This window comes from Corvus cornix, chromosome 1 (assembly GCF_000738735.6).
Source record: "Corvus cornix cornix isolate S_Up_H32 chromosome 1, ASM73873v5, whole genome shotgun sequence".
Taxonomy (NCBI): domain Eukaryota; kingdom Metazoa; phylum Chordata; class Aves; order Passeriformes; family Corvidae; genus Corvus; species Corvus cornix.
The window spans coordinates 11,523,917-11,540,531 of record NC_046332.1 but is presented as its reverse complement, the minus strand read 5'-3'; the positions used below and the strand labels follow the sequence as shown (position 1 = coordinate 11,540,531).

Sequence of the window (16,615 nt, the reverse complement as noted above, 5' to 3'; positions counted from 1 at the left end):
CTTCACTAGATTAACAGTTTTCTGAAAACTTGTCACAGTACTATTAAATTCTTCAGTACTGAAGAACCTTCACTCTTGGATTTGTCAACAGAGAAACTAAAACATGGCCACATATAAATAGGAAATGTTTATATACTTTATCACATGATTCCAAAAAGTAAATCTCTTTAAAGCAAGAAGTGAGAGGTATTGTCACTTTCACAGACCAGAGAAATTGAGACCTTTTAATTTAATTTACATCCAAATACAGCAAGCAAAGCCATTCAAATCAGAATAAAAATCCACACGCCTAGATATTTTTTGATCTCAACCTTTCTGAACTTCTACTTTTATAATATTGAACTGAGAATTTTACAGCTAAACCCTTTCCCACACAAGTGTCAACCATTACCCCCACAGCTGCGGGATTCTTGAAATTCGTATCTGAATACTGCAATTTGAGGTTATGTAGGGGTTTTTTGCCACATACTTTAAAGAGTGAAGAGAACAATGCTCACATAAATACTTTAAACTTGTCATTCCTAAGGTGCAGAGCATACAGTTCACACCTTGTGGCAAGTGGAAGTAAAATGGATTTAATCCAATTTTGAGCCTTCTCTATCCTGGGCTGCTCTGCATCTCCTCACATAATTCAGTTGTCTCTTTGAGTCTGCCTAGGTCTGAGCAGGGAATGCTCAGCTGCCCATGAGCTCCAGTAGTGATGGCTGGGGTTTTTCCAGCAGTGCCTGGCACACTCCAAGTTCTGCAGCCTCAGGGTTTGCCTGGAAAACAGCCTAATGGCTATTTCCTTGCTTCCCTCCACAGCAGAGTTCTTCCCTAGATGGACCTGGAGCTCTTAGGGCTATGTCTGGCAGGTCTAGTGGTCCTTTCCACAGGAAAAGGGCCAGGACACAGAGGGTAGAGAACAGGTGAAGTCAGATGCTGTTGGCAAGGGCATTTCTTCAGCTTCCTTAATGAAAAGTCAATGCTGCAGATTATTTAAAGAAAAAAGTTTGAACTTCCCATCACTCTTCACCCTCCTTGTCCATATGCCATATTCCTCTCCTCTTAGACAATGAAGATCAACAAGGGAAATTTTAGTTTTATTTGTACAGCTACTTTTACTTTCAGGATCCTCTGAGCTTCAGCACTTGAATTTTAATCAGTGTTGTTTATTTTAAACACCTTCATTATTGCAGTCTTTATATGTGCATATATTATGTAGCTTTTAATATTTATGACAATAAAATAGTCTTATTAAATGTGTGTTATTATTAAATACAAGAGATACATTAATTTCAAGAAGAACTGTGGGGCAAGCTGTGTAATTACTACATTATAAAACACAATGTGAAAACATCACACTGATAGAGAAAACACATTCCAATGTGATACACAGCTTTCAAACTGTGAGATGGTGCTTTTTAACTCAGATCACAGGGGCTAGGCCTTTAATGTACTGCCTGGAAAGAACTTTCATAAATATGTATTTTGGACTAGTCATCATTTTGGCAAACTCGAAGGCTCATCCCTTGATCCCAATGCTGACCATGACATCTAGCATGAACTTGAACAAACTATTAAATTGTCCAGAGCTCCTGCTTTTCACCGTGGGTATCATGTCACAAAAGGATGTCACACTCCTAGGTACATCCTGTTTGTTAGAAGTTGTCTGTGGAAAATTATTAAATAGAGGTAAGGAGCAAGGACCTTTCCTTTCAAAGCAAATCTGAATGCTTTCCTGAGTACAAATGCCCTTAAGGACTTCAGTGAGGTTATCATGGAAGAGGAGAGACTTTTGAAAGATTGTGTATTTCCCTGTTTTTCTAACTATTCCCTAGCACTTGATGAATGTAATTGTAATGTCATATTCATGGATGTGTATCACTTAAAGATGCATCATACTTATTCTAATGAAATTTGTGAATCCATTGAATTTCTCGAAGTGCTGTGGCTTGTAGTCCTTGCAGTAAATAGATTTAGTTTTTTCCCATATACTGGTGATAGTAATATTTTTAAGAGGATGCCATTGAACTGCTATATATAAAGCTGGCTTACTTTTAGATAATAGATTTTATCCCACAAAATATGTAGATTAGCGAAAAGGCAACAGTTCAGACAACTAGTTGGCAAACATTACCTGCTGAATAATTATAAAGACGATTTACATTATGCTTTCTATTTTATATTTATTCCCTTTTCCTTCATGTTCTTCTGTTCAATTAATTTGAACTGGTTGTGTGCACTTTCAAATGAACACTAATATTTACACTCCCTGGACAATGTTATTCCAAAGATGCTAAGACACATAAGTACAGGGACTTTTAGGATTACTGAGTCAAGTATTGTGGGATAATTTTCTTTGTCTAATAGATGGTCATTAATGATTTATTTCTCTTTTCTCCTTGGCTACTCCTATGGCTATCAACAAGGCCCATTTCTCTTGGCGGTCTGTTAGGTTTTTTTGTAAATACTTTTTTTCCATTTACTTTTTTTTTTTAAAGTTAAATTGAACAATTATTTTGTCCCCAGAAGGACTTGACATTGTTAAGACTTCATTTGTACACTTTCTATACTTTTATTTTTTCCTCAATAATGTTCTTTATTTAGTCTTCACTTAACTATTTCCATAAAACACAAAGCTATTGTCTGTCTGCATGCAACTGATTCACAATATCTGGGGGAACTCTTACCCCCAGTTTCATAGAGAAGCACTTAGAAAGGGACAAGAATCCACCATATTCCCTCCATCATTTATCATTTGCCTTGTTTTTATCTAAGAATAAATGAAGAAACTTTTATACTAACAAAGTAATGAATTGGTGAAACTATATTCATGAAAATTTCACCCTGGAACAAACACTGTTTTTTATTAAATAGCTTTAAATTCATAAGAAACACGGAGATTCTAAAATTTAAAATAAATTACATGAATTTGCATCCTTGTAGCCTTTTGGTTACATCATTTACCACCATTTTTTAAGAACTTTTTTAGATTCTTTACAAATCCTCAAGCTCAAGGTTGGGGAAAATAAAAAAAAAACCCAAACCAAACAAAAAAACAAACCAAACCAAGTAACAACAACTAAAAAACTCAACCAATCAACCAAAAAATAAACAACCCCCCCCCACACCTATATACATTAGGAAATGCTCTCGCTCCCTTATATACCAGAGAGTTACAATGTGCATGCTCTCATTAATGAACACACTTAACTCTTTGTCAAATACATTTCTACACATTTGCTTCAATCCACAGATTTAAAGCTTAAAGCAGCTTTAAAGCTTCTGAAGTCCCCTGCAGTTCTGAAGCCATAGAGCAATTTTTAGAACAAGTATTTTCAAATGCAATTGCACTTAAGAAAGATAGTTACATTTCCCGTATTTCCAATACCATGATATGGACACTACTGATAAAAGTGACTGGGACTGAATTTATTTGAATATTTTAACATCAGCAAGGATTTTATTTATTTCTTCTTATAGTGAGGTTTTCTGGTTTTTAAGGTATTTTAGGGTATTGTTGTGGATCTACTCCCATTTTAAAAGAAAAGCTGTGAGAGAAAAATTACATAAATGAAAGCAATGTACTTAATACATTTTAGAGAATTTGACTTTCTCAGTCATATTTCATACATGTTAATTGCACTATAGAATCACATTAGCTAACACTCCTCTTTATGCAGGGATCCTGTTTTCATGATCACTAGTTCTGAAATAAATATTCACTCAAGACTTCACTCAGGGAGAAATTTACTATCAGGTCTTAAAAATGTAGCATCACATTTGGGAAGCTGTGTTGGAGATGCAGTATATAAAATGCACTGACAGAAAGCAACACTAAATGGAGGTTTGACTGGTATATTGTAGTTCTATCAAACGGAAAGAAGAGAAACAACTGATGATGATCAGACAAGCCAGTACAATCCTCTAATGCCACGTTAAAAACATTGTAAAATTACTGTAATTCTCTCTAATGAGAAATTACTGTCTGGTAAATTAGGATTGTCTTTTAGAAGACAATACTGTTTAAATATTTTTTTATTTTCGTCCTCAAAACTGCCTATGAATATGATTCACTTCACTTTTTGTTATACTACTTTTTGTTTAAAACAAAGCCTTTGAGGATACTTTATGTGAAGATTAAGGCAAAGAACAAATCACCATTTCGTAACCATAGCAAAAGCCTGTTTTACTGATTAGTCATTTTACTTAACAAGTAAATAACCTTGTAATGCAAAACTCAAATTTGAAAATACATAATAATATTATTGTATATCTCATACCATAAATATTCATATTTCCTCCTTTTACTGGATAGAGAAATTAAGTATTCATGTATAGAACAGAGAGGCACAAATTCTCCTCAAAACAAGCTTGAATGTAAATCTTCAAGGTCCTTTTGGGTGCTAAATGATCTGATCTCCATCATAGAAAAAGCTGAGGTTAAGATCTTGGTATCTCCCAATGTAGACCCTGCTCTTTTAACAGATTCCATATTCTGCAGATGTTTTCACAGAACTGAAAAATTGGAAGCAGCTAAATTTACTTCAAGGAGATGGAAACTTATAATGATGGCCAGTTTAGTGACATTTAGGGAATTAATGAGATATTCCATTAATTTGTGTCATGTGGAACTGCTATTACACTCTGAAAGGGACTAAGAGACCACTGTTCGGTGTCTGGAAGCGATCAGCAGTCAATAAACTTCATTCTCTCATAATTTTAAAAGGAAAGAAGTTCTGTAACCTCAACAACTCTTCAGTGCATGGTTTGAATCAGAAATATTGCTACTTCTAGCGCCACTGCACATACTGTTCTTATTCACACAAATGTTTAGCGTACTTGGTTCTAACTAGGAATTTCCCTAAATTAAGTTTTGTGGTAACAGGCTGCAAATTAATTACAGTTGACATAAAATCTGGGGTTATCTTATTCTTTTTGATTCAGGCTTTTGAGAGTATTATATTTCTCATTTATGAAAATAAACTGAGCAGACACCAAGGGAAGAGCACACAAATGAGTTAGTTCTCCCTTATGAGGATATTGTGCAGTTATAGTATGGCCCTAATATAATCACATTTTAGTGTTTGTTGTCTTAGACTAAACTGAACTAACCAGCATCATTAGATACATTGCCTATGTCAGTATTAGTCAGAGTTATGGCTATCAGTGTGCCCTAGTGCTGGATTTTCAGTTTATCCTTAGATTTAAATTTTTGGGTTCCTAATTCTCAGTAGTGGGGGATAATTTTGAGATGGTTTCAATACATCTGAAATGCGTACTACCCTCAGATAATACTTCTCAGAGTTACTACCCTCCAAATTTCTATATTATAATGGGGTTTCTGCTTATAAAAGAAATAGGAATTGACCGGGAAATACAAAAACTTAGTCCCAGGAGGGAATATTCTGTTTATTTACAAATATAAAGCTTTGCCTGTAAATCCTTCTTTCTTTTAATATTTCACAGTTACCAAGATGAACCAAAGTGGATGAAGCACAGCAATGTGAAGCTACAACACTCTCATGTCCTTTCCCCATTCTTTCAAGTTCCTTTGTTTCTTCCACCTTCCTGAACTCCTGTGCCTACATGCCCAAAGCATATGCACAGTGACTGCAGTCCCATTCCTTGTAGCCTCTCTCTTATTCCACGTGCAGCTTCAATTTCCTTCCTTCTCTTACATCCTTTTACACTTCTTATCACATAATAATTCATCCTCATTATTCCTTCCTTCTTCCCATACAGATACACTCTGTGTCTCTTGCTGCTTTTTTCATTCATTAGTTAAAGTGCAAAGGTTTGGTTTTGGAAAAGGTAACAAAAATTATCATTAATTAACCTCTTCCTAGCTCCTCTGTGTTTGGAGAATTCATTTCTAAAATTTATGAATATTAATTTGTAAATATTAAAAAGAAAGAAAGCTTGTATTTATAAAATTACTGATAGATTTCAAAATCATATAATCTATTATTTTATGCTTTGCAATCTTTACTTTGAAAAATACCCACAGCTTGAAAATAACTAGGAGACTGCTGCAGCTACTTTTACAGAATTTGTTCTGCATTTGGTAAACTTGTTACTAATGAATGAAATGATAGAATTCCAGAAGTTATAACTTATTTTCAGTGAAAGTTTTGCAATTATAATCTCCAAGATGTCCCCTTTAAAAGCCCATTATGCAAAACTCTAAAAATGAAATCTTTAATTTACCTTTGAATAGATATTGAGTTCGGAGGAAAAAATCCACAAGAAAGGTGGCGTTTAAATAATGGATTTGCCAATCCACGATTTAAAAAGTGAAGTTTAACTAAGAAATTTCTTTCTTAAAATATTTTCACACTGCACCTCACTGACTTGTTATTGAAGCATTTGAGTTCAAGTTCCATCAAAAAATTCCTTACCAAGCTGGTTTTGCAGACTTTCATTAAATCTCTGATGAAGCTTCTGAGTGCAAGTCCAAGTAAATTAAAGGCCCAATCAATAAAAATGGAAATCAGCCTTGCAAATCATGTTGCCTACTAAGAACTGTCATTAAATTAGAGTCAAATCAAATTACACAATAACAAACAACAGCCGCTCCTCACGGATGAGAAGGATCCTTAACACAAACCTCCTCTTGCCTGGAGATGAGCACACAGCCTGCCACTCGCTCTGGGCTTCCAGGGTCGCCCCTTGGTGAGGATTCCCACGTCCTTGGCTCCTGGCTTAGGGAGCTGTGTGGGCCCAGCCCCGTGGCCTTGAATCACAGCCGTTATCCGCTTTGGCATTTCCAGCAGCTCACCCAGCTAATAAATAGTACATTCATCAGGCAGACTGCGTGTTTACTTCCACAGACCAACACTTGGATTTTTTAGCCAAAAAACCCAAACTGACTCAATGCTACACTTAATTTTTTCCTTTTGGGCATGACACTGCATGTCCCTGTCCTTGGTGGGGTGGTGGTTGCAGCCTCTTACAGTGAGAGCCACCCCTGCCCCAAAAGCGCATGAAGGCTCCCGGGTGCCCCTGGTAGGACAGTGCCTGCTGGTGCTGAGAATGGAGGCAGGAATGCCTGGCAGCATTCCCTGACAGCATTCCCTGACAGCACTGCCCTAAAAACATGAGGCTGGGGACAGCTCTGTCTCCCATGGCAGACAGCTCCTCCTGCAGTGCAGGGCAAAGGGAGGAAAGGAGTCCTATGTCCTCTTGGAGCACCTGCACGGCTGGCAGCAGCATCAATAGGAGTATCAGGTGTGCAAGCTGTGTCTGTTTTCTCTGACTGCATTGTTTATATTGCCTTTCTTTACAACAGCCAGAGGAGAGAAATTAAGGCACTATTATCTCATTAAAATGGCTAAGAATGTATTGGCACTCCATGTTTAAGTGTCTCACATACTGAAGCACAACCTAGAGGCAGCTCCAACCCCTTTATATATTCAACATCCTGTCATTGGGTCAAAAAGCTGTAAAAATGCCTTTTCACCTGAGGTTTCTCTTTTAAAACTTGCCCAGATGTTGTAAATCAACAGGATTCTGGCTCTTAAATGCCCAAGATATTTTGGGAAAAAAAGCAGGATTGCTTCAAAATGTTATACTAAGTAAAAGTTAGGTTCTTAGACTCATCACTAAAATTTACATTTTGGCCATTCTGTTACAGCTACAATTCAAAACTGAAATAATGATAAAAATACCTCTAAATTCTTCCTGTACAGAAGATAAACATTCCAGAAGAGCAACAGACTTTACAGTATTTAATAATAATGGCTCTCAAAAATGCCTTTATCACCGCAGGAATCATGTACTTCACCAGTCACATCCTGAGTAAATGTCATCTAAATACAAAAATACTTTCTCAGACAAAAACCTCCCTAGGGCTGTGGCCAAACTGCCAGCTGTGGTACCTCAGATGGACTCAAGCTTGCAGTCTTGTCTCCAAGTGTTGGTGGGCCATAAACAGCAGAGAATTTTCAGACACTGCCTTCCTATCCAGGCAGTGATGAGACACAATTGCAATGCATCATTTAGGTGGTCTGCACTTAGTCCTTTACGATACACAACCTGGAAATAGATATTTGGGCAGTAGAGCTGAGGATATTAGAAGTGAATATGGTAAAATACCTCGTGTTGGAAAAATCTAGCCTAAGGATCAAAAGTTAACGTTTGGACAAAGGAGCAAAGAACATTACTTAGCATAGAGCTGAACTGCTTCCTGTTCCCCAGCTCACAGAGATGTACTCTTACAGCGACATCAGCCTCAGCAGCAACCCTCAAACAACTGAGCTCAACATAGTATGGATCATATTTTATTAAAAATTCTACACCCAAAAAAATCTTCCCAATAAAAGGCTCAACACAGGCAAATCAGCAGGTTCAAGGAACTTATGGAATAAATCCCCTTCAGTTGTGCAAACTAAATGCACTTAGGCTTTTTGAAGAGGTGGAGATGGAAATACTCTCTAAAAGTGCAAGATTTGTAGGACAAGCTGTGATATAGAATAGCAGCCAATGATCCTCAGCCCAGGACACTTGAATACCAGAGGCACTTCCAAGCCATGCCTCTATCTCTGCTGATCATAGGCTACCACGGAATCTACTTCCTGGTCCGGACAGAATATCTTTCTTGGGTAACTTCCCAGGAAAACAGCCATTTACATGGATTTAGCATGCTCCAAATGCTATCCATAGTCTAAAGTGGAAGTTCTTTCAAGCAGCAGTGAAGTTATCATAGTCTAGTTCCCATCTAATGGTTTCTTCCTAACATGGGAAATGAACAAATTTGTCTCAGCAAACTAATTGCAGTGGATGAGACAGAGAATTTTGGGATTTTGTTCTTTTGTTCATTTCAGTGTAGTGCCAAGCAAAAATCCCTGACTGCAAATATACATAAAGATACATGTGACTGACAGTCATCTTTTCTCAGACATGCAAATCTGCTTTGATATTGCTGTAACCACAAGCCTGGGTGTTCGTCAGGGAAAAGTGAGCCTTAGACTGCTTTTATTGTCGAGGGACTTTGACAAATGAGAATCACACAGAGTTTGAGCAAATTCAACCCCATGGTCTCAAGGCAGACCTACAAAGGTGATAGTAACAGCTTTATTCTCCTTCCCAAGCTGAAGGGTCATGACAGAAAGGACTCATGGAGAATATGTTTTGAGTAAATTTTGGTTTCTGCTAACGTTAGAAACATGACAGCAATTTCATTCTTCCCTCCAGCCATCAGGGCATTCCCAATTCATCCCTGTTGCTAGTATATCTGCAACATTCTACATTCATTGCCAGGATTATCATGATGTCAGGAAATGAAGAATCAAAAAAGGACCAGTGGAAAAATGTGTGGAGACCGAAAGTAAAAGGAAGGAAGCTGCATTTCCCAGATAAACTGCAGATTAACCGTGATAAATCACTCTCAACCATGGACATAAAGTTTAGTTGAGGTGACTCATAACATTCAGATAAAGACAATAAAACCATAATATATATATGTTAACTACATGCAAGAAAATAAAAGTGTTCACCACCCCCTTTTCCCCCAACTATGAAAGCAAAGCAGTACACCAGGCTGTTGTGACTCTCAGAAAAATGGTTAGTCTGCTGCTCTGTATTTGTGTCCTTTTGCTGAGGCTCCTGGTGCAAGGGTTGGTGTATGTCCCAGCCAGTCTTACTCAAGCCAGACAACTGCCTTATCCAGAAAACCTCCAAGTACAGGTGTTTATGGGGAGGATCTTTCCATTCAAAAGGAGGTGCAACAAAGCCCATATAGAGAAAAGGGATCCATGCCTATTTTGCTGTAAGATCAAATACCATGCCAATCATATTTGTAAAAGAAGAGATAAGGAGACAGGAATTCCTGCACATGAGGATGTCATCCTAGGAAAAAAAAAAAAAAAAGAGGCCTGATCTTTGACTTTTTACTCAGATTTTGCAAGTATTCTTGAAAAGACTTCATCAACATGAGGCTTGCTCTTACTGTTTCTAGAAGTGGCGTGAAAGAAGAGGTGGAGGAAAAAAAAAACCAACAAAGATTGCCTGAAATTTTCATATAAATTATATATTTTACAATGAAATAAAACTGAAATATCCAGAAGCCTTATGCAAAATTAAATTCTACCAAAAAGATCACTCTGATGTAAATATCTTTACTTTGTGATGGACAAAGCTGGAACAATTTCATTCTTCTGTACTGTGTAATACAAAAGTACTAGCTTTTCAAACTTGTATTTAACTGTGCTATAAAAGCAATACCCACATTTAAGCAGGGACTGCCAGATGTATTTAATGTTAGTTTTATTAAAAATACCAGAAGCTGCTCTTAATATATAAATGAATGTCACATGAAACCACATCCAAAAAATTTGAAAAATTTCAAGTGCACTTCTATTCCAACTTTATCAGTTAGGCAACCTATCCCAGGTTTGCTGAAGAGTTTCAATAAACAAGTTTTGGAGATTACTAAAGGCTTTTTGTCATGTTTTAGGGACAGATTTGCAAGCAAAACCTTTTCTGGGATTGCTTTTAAGTATTTTAACACATTCTTTACCTAAAAATCTCTGAAGAACTTCAACTGTTTTGAAGACAAGGAAGTTAAACAGATGAGATCAAGTGAAACTCAGCATTTTCTTCTGCTGAGTAGAATAACAAAACCAGAAATTTGCTCATATGTTTTTGACTACTCTGTGCTATTTCAACAGCACAAAACTACTAATAACTTACTTTACCTCCTCAGGTAAACTGGATTAGTGGCAGCTTTGGAACAGGGAAAGGTCCCAAAATGGCTGCACTCAAAATACCCAAGTTCTGTTAGTGCTTCCAAATCATGGCTGTTAACTCATAAATTTCCTTTTAAGTCTGTTTTCTTTGGATGTGCCTCTGGACAAAGACACTGTGGGCTGCAGAAGGAAATACAAATTCTCCCCAGCTCTCTGAAGTGACTTAGCTCTTAAGACAGGCAGAACGTGGTACTGCAGTGGGTTTTTTCCTTGCTGTAATTCCTTTGTTGGGAACCAGGGCTAATCTTGGATCAGACTTAATCTTTACCAAGGAAATTGTGGCAAGCTAAAGGGTGCTGGGTGGGTCAGAGCCTCTGCAGTTTTTCTTTAGGACCAAAGTTTTGAAACACTGAGGACCTGTCTCCCAGAAGAACCACTGGGAGTTGCATATCCACAGAACCTCAAGATTTTCCCTGAATATCTTAATGGAGATTTCCTCCAAGTGCAAGAAGCAAAGTAAAGGCACAAGAATGATGATGCTCTGCCTTACTTACAGGAATAAGCACTCTCAGACGGGCCCTAGGTTGGAACACATCCACATTTAGCCATGTCACATACTGCATTTATTTCTTACAGAAGCATCGCATCAGTGTAATGCTGAGTCTAGGAGACATACTTGTATTCCAACCACACTGCAAAGATAAAAACTATCAGACTCCACCTAAAACAGACAATATGTTCTATGACTTTAAAATGAAATCACAGAAGACCTAACTCCATCCAGCTGTTCTTAATAGAGCTTTTTTTCCCCCTTTGTTTTTCATTCTCTACCTTAATCCGCTTCAAAATTACCTCACAGTCTCATTCATTTTTGCTTGTAACTTGATAACTCTTACCAAAACAATGTATTGCACATGACAGGGCAGAAACCTAAAGTAAAGAACAGAGAAAGAAATAGAGAAAATGTATATTCATTAAAGCTGGTGATGCTGCAATGAAAATTTGCACAGCAACCTGCAACTAGGCGTGATAGAATTAAAAATTTATCATGCCTTTGAAGGACAGATGAAACATTCCCACATTTTCTGCATCAGTCATTTCTATTCAGTTCAGCTTTGTATAAACAATTCCCCTTATTTTGCAACTAATTGAAGAATTAATATAAAAGGATTGAACACCTGTTGCTCTGCTGGCAGAAACCAGCAATTACAAAGTTTCTTTCCAGTGAACGTAAACTACAAAAGAAAAAAATTAAAATAGCAAAAGAAAATGTACTGGTGACCAGACCCTTTTTGAATCCACAGAGGACACTGCAGTTTTTACTCAGATTGTGAGTAGTCCCTGCTAGGCTTCACTGGTTGATGGAGGTCTCCCCTCTATCCTCCCATTTAGCCACTGCTCCCTTAAGTGTTTTCCATCAGCTTGGAGCAATTCTGATTCACTCAACCTCATCTCCCCTCTGTCCCATATACTGTAAGACAGGCTGAAAATTCAGTCTGGATCCACCCCTCAGGCAGATCCTCTTTATCAATTTCCTATCACAATCCTTAATCACTGAAAATAAGTGCTGTTATAAAGGCAAACTAAATCAATTTTCATCTCCTTCTGTGATTCCTTGTCTAGGAAAGGGTTCAGGTAAACCTTAAACTGATAGGAAACAAACATAGGGACCTGTGAGCAAGTGGTTTTTTGAATAGACAGACATGGAAAGAAAACAACAACCAAAACACCTTCAACTTTCAAATCCACTTAAACATTCTTAACTGTCCTTGCTGATGCAAAACATAAAACAACTAAACATTGGAAATATCAGACATCTTGTTATGTTCACCTCCAATAAAAGTAAAGTCAGAAATTCATGGCTTCAAAATACCCAGAAGAAAGAACTCTTTGCTGGTAACTTGGGAGCTCCAGGAGCAGAGCCCTCATCCCTATGTGCAACAGCCACATTTCAGCCTCTCCTCATCCTGTAGGAGTCAGATCTGCCCCTGACCACAGCACCACAGGGGCATTGCTCCTCTCTTTTGCTTTAGCAACAAACTGAAATCGCTTTCCAGCAAAATTATCCCTATTGCTGTCTTTAATGATAAACTATTATTCTTGAAATTAATACTCCTTTTCACTTTTTATGGAAAAGTATGTGGAAAAAGTATCAGTTTATCCCAACTATTTTGGAATGAGCATCACTGTCTGGTCCAGATGCTCTGACTTTGGCAGTAATGTGTGTTCCATCTCACTGGGGAGGCCTCATCTTTGAGGTCAGTTCCAGAAGTAGCCCTCTCTTAAAAAATCATGGTGAATATACAGGCACAGTTCTTTTCTCTCTTGCTTCATAGCTCACTCTATTTTTCTTTTTTTGTTAGGATACTTGATCATGGGATGTACATATTAAAGGATTTCTTTGTTTTTCCAGACTGGATGAGGAAGACTGCAAGCCAGATTGAAATGGGGTCACACAAATTAGGGCATAAAAACTCCACAAGCCCAACTTGGTCTCCATAGTCAGATGGGGATCAAATACACTTTTTTCTTTTGCCTTGCTGCATTCTGGTATTGCCTTTAAAAAAAAAAAGGGCAAGAAAAAAAAAAAAAAAACAACCACGCAGACATACAGAGAACACCAGGGTTGAGGAGGGATAATCTTGTCTATGGCACCCATCCTACATGGGTGGAGGCACCCAGCGCTGGGACCTGACACTGGAGGCAGTTTCCAGTGCTTTGGAAACTATTCACACAGGGAATGTGACTTCTCCAGGTCTTGCTGTGTTAGAAAGATGAATCAAGGATCAAAAAAGACAAGGGCATCGTGGGTCAGGTTCAGCCTGACATGCTGTGTAAGGACACAGGTGCTGAGACCCCAGAGTGGTGCTGGGCTGAGTGAGTGAATCACAGGAAGGTGGGAACAGAGGTGGGCCTGCAGGTCATTTGGATCTGTGCTCATAACACTGAGTTGTTCAGGCACAAAGAAATAATATCATAAATCCAGGGAAGACCAGGATCAACTTGTGACGTTGCCACTGCTACCCAAACAGCAGCATGAAATATTTTCTGGAAAGTATTTTAAGGACAAATGAAATTGTTCTTTTCCTTTTCAAAAAATATAGACCTATATAATGCCAGCAACAAAAATCAACTGCATAGGATAAGCTATTCCCTGAAGAAAGAAAAAAGCATTAAATACTTGGTATTTTCCTGAGTTTATAAACCAAAGTAACTTTTAAAGCTTTCCTGTTAATGGAATTAAAATAATCATAATTCTTTCCTTAAGTGTCTGCAGTACATAGTCACAGTCCATTAAGGCAATGTGTCAGCATTGTTCATACAGGATTTAAATGAAATAATCAAGTCATCAGGACTATTTCAACATCAATAAAGCCTCAGAGTGATCATTATGTACAGCCATGAAACAATACCTTTTTCCATATTTCCCTGATCAGATTAAAGTGGTGATGAATTCCTCGATGGCTCAAGTGTGCTCCAAGGAAAGCTAGAAGGTTGTACAGTTAACTCCCAGGGTGTAACTCTAAACCATACAACCTACTACCTCAACCCGGATACACACAGCTTCCAACGGTGACCATAAAGTCTTCTTCATTTCTTCAGCCTTTCTTTGAAATGTGACAGCAGCCACTGGCCTACATATTTCCCATGGGGGTAGGCTTTCAACTGCAGTTATTCCCCTCTTTTCAGACAATAAGGCATATTCTTAGATAGATTTTTCTACTGCAGAGGTAGAACTTCTGTTCTATCCTGTTGACATACGTATAAAGATATATATGTGTGTTGTGTGCATATATATATACATACATATTTGATAGGGATGATGCCAGCCCAGAACATTTCTGGAAAGAAATGAGTACTTGGCCTTATTTTACCATAAGAATAAAATATAAATACCTTATTTCTTTTTGAGTGTAATACCAGGGAATGGCATATTTAATAAGGCCAGGAAATTCTATACCCTACACTCCCTCATTGGAAATGCCTACAATTCCCTCACACCTCTTGCTGAATTTTAAGAAGATATTAAGACAAAGATGTTTAAAGCAACCTATAGAAAACAAATCCCTTAATCAAGTCGGAAGGCAATGGACAAGAGAAGCATTCCAAAATCAGTACATTGTTTTGTACAGTCATTTGGGCTTGTTGTCAAACACCACTGCAGTGGGTGCTGCATGAAGTTTTGCCAGATCACCACACTGACACAGACCCATAGAAGCGAGCTTGTGCAGTGCGTTTCAACACAAGATCGGATCTACGGGTTTATGCCAATTGGCATCGCTGGTTAGGATTTTCCTTTTACAGGGAGTGCAGAAGACTTTAAACAAACAAACATACAATGTGATGTGAGAACGAGTATTCCAGAGCGAAAACATTACCATCTATTGCAAAGAAGGTTGCTTAACTCCTCCAAGCTTAACTGCATAAATGGTGGGGGCAACAAACAAGCCAAAGATTTGTGACTAGTTTCTTTTTGAAAATGGAAGAATTTTTTTTTTTAACAGATTAATGGCGAAAGATTTTTTTGTCTTCAGCAGGAACTAATGTCCTTTTGTGTGCTCTTTGCCTTACTTATGAACTCTCAACTCCCAGCTTGCATCTGACTATGGTGTGCTCGACTAGAATCAAAAACTGGACATCACACAGAAGTGAACAATATAGGTTTTCCTTTGTGTCTGAGCTCATATCATGTACTACAACTCAAAATAAAATCCACCCCACCAAATCCAAGAGGCAATGAGGCAGAATCGAGTGCCGCTCCCATACAGCATTGTGAAAACTGCGTAGCTATTTCCTCACGTTACACCACAGCTAAAGTACTGCTTGACAATAACTTGTTGATTAAACAGTGACTAATAAAAGCAAAGAAGTTAATTTGTCTATTTTATTCACTAGCCCTCCCATCAGTGCAATTCCCTAGAAATAAGAATGCAAGTGGAAATGCAATCTTGCAAAACTTCAGGGTTAACACCTACAACAAACTCATCCTTCTTGTGACCGGCAAGCAATCCAATAAAAATTATCGCACACTGAGAATAGGGTATCCTACACAACAGACAGAAAACAACTCCTTTGGGGCATAACCCAGTAATTCAGAAAGGTGACACACAGACACAGTTTTATAACTTTCATACTCTAACCAAGAGCACTGATAAACACTGCACCTTTAAGCACAACACCTGACACATCAGAATAACTTGCAACACTATAACTGCCAAGGCATTTGTAAAATACAGCCAGGAGATGCAGGTATCATTATAAAACCAGGCAGTATAGAAAGGGGTATTTTGATTTGAGCAGGTTACTGAAATCTGTGTCTGAACAAAATTTTAATGCCTTTTTTCCACTAGCTCCCACCATAGTCCTAATTCTGCCATTGTTAGTTGGGCAAAACACCTTTCAAAAGCATAAATGTTTGTCAATAGCAAAGTTTTTTCATCAAGGCAAGGCTTCATTTTCTTTCAGACTTGAACATGTATTTCTGGTTCAGTAATGACAACTGAGCATTAGTGAATTACCTTTTCCTTCCCTTTTCTTTTTTAATTTAGTGGATTAAATCTTGCATGTTCACACCCTCTTGCATTTTAAAATAACTTTAATTTATTTTCTAGAAAAGTCTCTTTTAAACCTGCTTTTACATTATATGCAACACTTCAGCATTCAGAAGGAATGATATTTTTATGACTACTTTCTGCTGACACTGAAGAGAATATGTAGAGACAAGCCCTCAAACTACAATAGCTATCCTAGTATCAGAAATAAATATGCAGACTGCATATACAACTTACTAAATGATTGTAAAAAGTGCTATAAAATTCCATTACCAATTTTCTTTCTTTTTTCTTTTTGTGAATGGAAGATATATTCCACATTTGAAAAATAATTGGTCACTGCATTATAGTTACGTAGTAACAACTAGATATATGTACTACAAATGTACTAGT

General features: G+C 37.5%; 1 protein-coding gene across 1 annotated transcript in view; it reads right to left on the bottom strand.

The window, feature by feature from the left end:
• LOC104689428 overlaps positions 1-16,615 on the bottom strand; it is a 143,169-nt gene that overhangs the window by 21,300 nt on the left and 105,254 nt on the right. The gene's annotated exons all lie outside the window — the stretch shown is intronic.